The following is a 6,441-nucleotide window of genomic DNA, read 5'->3' as shown; positions in this document are numbered from 1 at the left end:
CGACATTCTACAATACACACAAGAGGAAACTTACTGTGTCCGGACTTATTAGCCAGTTAATTAAACTCAGTCAGTCATTACTCGCAGCGATTGCTCCAGTCCAACTCGCCGTCGAGTTGTAACAGTTCTGTGAAGGACTGAATGTGTCAATAACAAGGACAATCCTTCTTCGATGATTAACTCAACTTATGGGAGATATTCACACCTACATTTCACGCACAGACGTTATGGTATGTTAGAATAATGATGCTACGGAAACTCACAGGATCCGCACTTCCGCGCCAAGCGCGAAAAGTTTTAAAGTTAAATAATAAAATTGGTCAATACTATTGTTACTTGCATGTTGTATATAGGCTACGTTATCATTATCAGATTTACCCGTAGAGCTGATAAAAACGAACGAAATTACACACTTTGAGCTATATATTATGTTCATTGTTGAAGTTCATCCCACACGGTGAGACATTCATAGGGTTCTCGAGGGTGAGGGTCGAACTCGCCAATTGTCAGTAATTTCTTAGTTTGATTATTCTATTATTTCATTGCCTCCAAAGATAGTTGTCACTACTCAAAAGATCGCTCACACGTACCACAACCAAGTAATAGAAAAACTTCTTTGTTGGGCCGCGCGCTATTCCTGGTTTGCGTTTATTCACGGGGCGCATAATTTCGCTCTGCTGGTCGCATATTGTCGTAGGACCCTAAATGTAAAGAAAGGGCCACCATGCGCGATCAGTGGCTAAAGTTCAATCGCCGACGATACTTCACAGTCTGCCGAAATCCCCCCTTCTTGCTTACTACGTCGAATTATAGTGACCGTAGTAGCTTATTCTTAGGTTATTTTTGTTCTTCGATTCTTTGTTTTCGGTTTTTGGTCGCGTAACAAGTAGGCCTATGCCATGCTCCGTCACAAAGGGCTTTTCCATTTTTACGTCTGACATGTAGCCAGAGTTCAAAAAACTTGTTCACAACTTCGATGGACCACATGTGTCTCAATGACATCAGCAGATATTGAGGTACACTACGTTGGTAAATACGGTGAAGACTATTTTGGTCTATATATGCTTTAAACTTGAAGTTTACATTAAAATTCAATTATGTTTTATATGGGTAGATAAATACGTGATTGAAGAGGTTCCATGCCTCTAGTTTATATCAACTATAGGTCGTCTGTCGGAAGGCATACGTGGAGTCCAGCAAATATCACTAAATCGAGAACTTTCAACGCCTACATTTACGTGCATATGTATGATAAGACAGCTGAATTCATTGCTGAGTGAGTGGAAAACCACAGATATAGTTCTGCTGGTCGCGTTCTCAAACAAAATCCACTTTTTTAAAATTTGAAGCAGTTCTCTCGAATTGGATATTGTGCAATTTGCACTGCTATAAATACCTGTACGCGTGATAGAAAAGACATTCCCGACGTCGAAATAAGCCTCAGACCCAACACTGTTTGAAAAGGTTTTTGATGTTGATGCAGAAAAATGAAAGGCGTTGTTTCTAAGCCTATGGGAATAGCACGCGTTATATGAGCCCGATCATTAATAGAAATACATAAATATGTTGCTTTTCTGAAATGATGAAAGGTAGAATGAACTGTCAAATATCAGGTTGGAATTGTGATAGCCAAGTAATGCAATGAGGCGAAACCTGCTCGGAGTACTTTCGTAGAAGTATTTTTCGTATGACCACCTATGAATATTTAGGATATAGTAGTGATATTGAGAATATACATATATATTTGTAGGATATCCTTTCTTAAGCTGACAGGATGCTGAGTGTTTTCAATAATCAGTACGTTGGCTGCTGCATTTCTGATACTACTGTGACTTAATCTTGTGGGGTAAGAGTATAGCGTTTAGCTGAATTTACACTGTCCAGTTGGTACGAGATCAGGCCTTCATATTATACATTTTGAATAGGTCTACTCATATCATTGAAATTATTTTCATTTTATATTTCCCGTTGGAAAATATGCGACAATGTCTATGCAAAACGCACCCCTATATTAATAGTTTTGTATAATGTTGAAAAACTGGGAAACTATTTCGCGAGCCTAATCAGCCGACAAAAGCGCCTTTTAGCAGTAGCAACAGCATCAGTCACAGGGGCATAGTCATGCAAGATTTAAATTTCGGATGTCGATTAGAATATTTCGAAGGGAAAAACTGTTTGTTGACATTGTAGCGTTTTGATGTATATTTTAAAATTTGTCATATGTGGGATGGATGGGTATTTATGCGAAATGGTGCTTAGCTGCTATGACTTGTGCATATGGAACGTGTTTATTGCGTGACCAGGAAATCATATGCCGTGTGTCCCTTCCAGTCAATATGATAACGTCAAGTAAATATGAACCGTTTCCCGGTCAACTAGGAGTAAAAGCATTGCACTTGACTTTAGAAACGTCTGTGCGTCTGTGCTCAGATGGGGGCGTTCTCCAAAATATTCACTGCAAAACAAAACGAAAGGGTTCACCGTCCTCGGCACACTGTATTCCGCACAGACATCACATTCGTGTAAACTGTAAACCGAGTAGCCTTTATGCAAATGATGCAATGGCCAATATAGATACACAGTCGTTTCAAGGCCGAGTTTTCTCTTCGGCTCCAATGCATTTGTTTACGCGGGGGTTGGCGCCTATACCTGCCGGGTAACATTTTGCATGAGTGATAAAATTCGCGTCGGGCTCCGATGTTTCGTGACTAGAAAATATTTCTGGCATGAGTGGGACGAAATAGGGCGCTCGGCTTATTATCAATACAGATTTTGTACCAGTTTCCAGCTCAAATCAGGCCGAAAAATCAACCTGCTGGGCCCATACGGCTGAGCTTAGGAAAATGATTTGCAGTAAAACAAAAAGTGTGATGCAGCTCTGTAATGATTTCGTCGCACCCAAATTATATGGCATTAGTTTTATGAGGCAGTAATAACTGTAACTTAGAGAGCTCGCGTTCGTACTCGACACACATATTGACGGGTAATTGATCATGCATGTTGTCTCAATGACATATATTTTGCATAAGAATGCATCTTCACTTCTGTGTACCTTTGTGTCTAGAGGTTTTTTCAGGGTATTGAACTATTCTGAAACGAGAGGCGTAGGAATTGTCAAGTATAATAAAATGATATTGAATTTATAGGTATACACACTAAGACATGAAGACCGCTATACTTATCGCCCTGTTCGCTTGTGTGGTTATCTGCTCAAGCATACGCGGCACTAGCGCAGGTCGCAGATATGCTCGATTTATGAAAGGACTCACGTATGTATTGTATATACTATGAAAGAAATATAAATATCACCGAATGTAATCGGGAGTCCTCGATGCGGGATCTAAAGTACTGAAAATCGCAATTTGGGCTTGCACATTTTGAAGTTCATGCCAAGATTTTCTCCGAAAGCTAACTCGTCACCGGATCTATAATTTTTGTTGTTGGTATTGTTATCGTTCTTGCGCTGTTCATAGTGTCTAGATGACATCGGGCCTTTCATAACAAGTCAATATTCTTAATTATGAATGCGGAAATGCCGACTTGTAGCGCTGCTCATATTCATTGTAAACTTATGTAAGGCATCGCTTGTGGGATAAAATTACGTATGGTAGCAAGGATAAACCTCCATCACTTGTAGGTAGGAATTCCATATTCCTCATTGGCCGGACTCGGACTCTGAACTCGGAACTAATTCGCTTTTGATGTTTGCAGCAAGCGAAAGCATTCACTCGCCTATTTTCTTATGTTTATCAATTACACTGGACAACAATTTTGAACGAAAAAATTGTTGAATTTGATTTTGCATTTGCATTTGGCTAATTTTGGTATGCTGATTCTAAAAATGGCGCTGGTTTTCTTCGACCACATAAAGGTATTGCTCTACGACAAATGTCCAAAATATGCAAATTTTCACGAATCTAGCCACATTACCATACCATGCCATGAAGAAATTTACATATTTATCATATAATAAGTTAACGATGTTGTTAAAGTTTTTGCGAAGCATCGAGCCGAAACGAAATTATCTTGGGTTATTCAATTTTCTACGTTTGTAGTCTGCTGTAGATTACTGTAAACTTCAATCCAAGCTTACTTTTTAAGTTTCAAAATTTGTCGAAATCGATACATTGATAAACTAATCCTTTTCAAATCTCGTTCCAATAAGCCCATGTACAGTACCTCTATTGAAATTTCTATTGTCGATTCTGTGAGAAACGATGCGTGATAATGGTACGACTCTAACGTAAAAGAAGTTATGAACATGTATCTGTAAGCAAATATGCAACATTAAATATTCTCTAAAATTTGAATCACCCTGATACGTCCTGTCAAATTGATAAACCAATCATATAGTTACCAGATGAACACAGTGTGGACAATCCCTCTCTGCCCCGCGTGTCGCGGTTTAATGAGCAGTACAAAGCAAGTGAAATTGCATGGAACGAAATGGAACGTAAATAAGCAAAATACCACAAGTCATTTTCAACCATCTCCTGCATAATGAGGGCTGCGGAATGCGACGGCCACCTCGGCCGTGCACATATTCACATACCAGTGAAATGACGACTTTAAGTCCGTGGTTGTCGATCTTTTTGACCACGCGGACTGGTAAAACATCCAAACAAATGTTGCGGACTGGTGTACCTTAAAATGTTCAAATTAATCCTAAACTTAAAGGCTACAAATGTATGCAACTCAAATGTAATAATGGAAATTTCATTATGCGCTGCCCTTTTGATATCATATATTTGTACGTGATTCTCTTGATGTTTCTGCGAGAAGCTAGCGAAGTCAACTGACATCAATAATGCCACTGTGATTGTTTGGGTCTTTTGAAATGAACTCGACTTTGCTGTCTACTACAGGCCAGTGCTTCCCGACCTTTTTTCGACTCATCTCCCCCTTATTAAGCTCGACATATATCTATCACCTCCAATATTTTCTGATCGGAGAAAGAGGACATATAAACACAGCGAACTCTGATCGCTAGTAGGTTGACTAAAAAGGCCAAATTGTCGCTGCAATCCCGGTATCTGTGGATATGATGTGGCGAGTTCACTTCTTTTTTAGTCGACTTTCGCGGCAGTTCCGGAATAACAATTTCTCACGTGTAGCCTATATCTTGTGCCGGTATCCGGTTGCCGGGTAATTAAATATATCTGACTGGACGTTCTAGCATGTAGCCCTAAATCGCCGTTTGTTATCTTCAACTCCTTTTTAACAAAATCGCCCACGTTGCGAACCACTGCTATAGTCTCTATTATAAACCTTTGTGCCGATTATTCGCACTATCAGAATTAACGAATTAAGTTTTCGTAAACGTCTCCGTAGACTCCACGTATAAAACTTGTACGACACGAGTTGTGGGCAACTTTTGAACAGTTTCGTGAGATACTTGCACCATTGAGATGTACGCTGAAAGCAGACTATGACCATGCAGAAATTCATGCCATACTTCTAAATCAATTTACACTTTGATGTTTTATTTGTCTCTTAAAATGTCTAGAAATTTCGAATTCAAATCGAGAAGTCTAATTATCTTTGGCGGACCGGCAGGAGACTTCACGAACCGGTACCGGTCCGCGGAGTGGCTATTGAGAACCGCTCCAATCTAAGACATGACTTTACTCCCGTGAGATTCGTGACTGGAAGTGAAATTTTCGAGTCAAATGACATATCAGTAACTAGTCGGTATAGAGACAAAATCGCTGGATCTGTAGAGTGTACATTGTACGATTTGTTCATCTTCGCGACGCGGTGGTTTGATCGACGAGAGCAACTACTGTCACTGCACGATTGTAAGGTCTGGTTTTACCGAGTCTAATATTATTTTTCAGTATAACTGAGAGATTCAGAAAATGCATAAGGATAAGAAAACGGCTTGGAGCCTGTGGGAGTCCGAGTTTTAGGAGCAAGAAATGTACTCGATTGAGTAATCGAATGGAAACGTGCGAGGTATTTGTAATCCATGATCCAGAATGAATATCCCGTTATTGTTACATATAGGAGACTGACAATATTTTTATGCTATTGCGATGAATGTTTCAATTTCTCCTTCAATTCGCCAACCAATCCTGACACACTATACAAGGATGGACAACTGAAATATTTATTTGATTTAGGGAGGAGGGGTTCTCACACTTTTACTTAGCACGGCCTTGACGGACCCGAAAGCATAAAATTCTTACTTATATCATTCATGGCATATCTATTACCATTGTTACAGCAGTTGATATGAGGTAAACCTTTATTCAAGCCAATGCAATAATCAAACATCCACTCGGAAAAAACACGCCCAGAAAATGGGCTGAATCTTTCAGAATCATGTCTGTGACTTGACTACAGGAAAATGCATAATCATTATGCCAAATGTACAGATCAGGTCTCTCCTTCACTCATTTCAAATTCTGCTGATTTCTATTGATTATCCCAATTCCGGCC

General features: G+C 39.5%; 1 long non-coding RNA gene across 1 annotated transcript; it reads left to right on the top strand.

Moving 5' to 3' along the window:
- The first annotated feature begins 1,748 nt into the window (after positions 1-1,748).
- On the top strand, positions 1,749-6,109 carry LOC145445084 (uncharacterized). The gene is made up of 3 exons (XR_013916881.1): positions 1,749-2,983; positions 3,147-3,269; positions 5,838-6,109. It is a non-coding gene; the product is annotated as an uncharacterized LOC145445084 (long non-coding RNA).
- The last annotated feature ends 332 nt before the right edge of the window (positions 6,110-6,441 follow it).

This window comes from Botryllus schlosseri, chromosome 1 (genome assembly GCF_051294905.1).
Source record: "Botryllus schlosseri isolate E-star chromosome 1, Bs_hap1, whole genome shotgun sequence".
NCBI classification, from domain to species: domain Eukaryota; kingdom Metazoa; phylum Chordata; class Ascidiacea; order Stolidobranchia; family Styelidae; genus Botryllus; species Botryllus schlosseri.
This window is presented reverse-complemented; position numbering and strand designations above follow the sequence as displayed.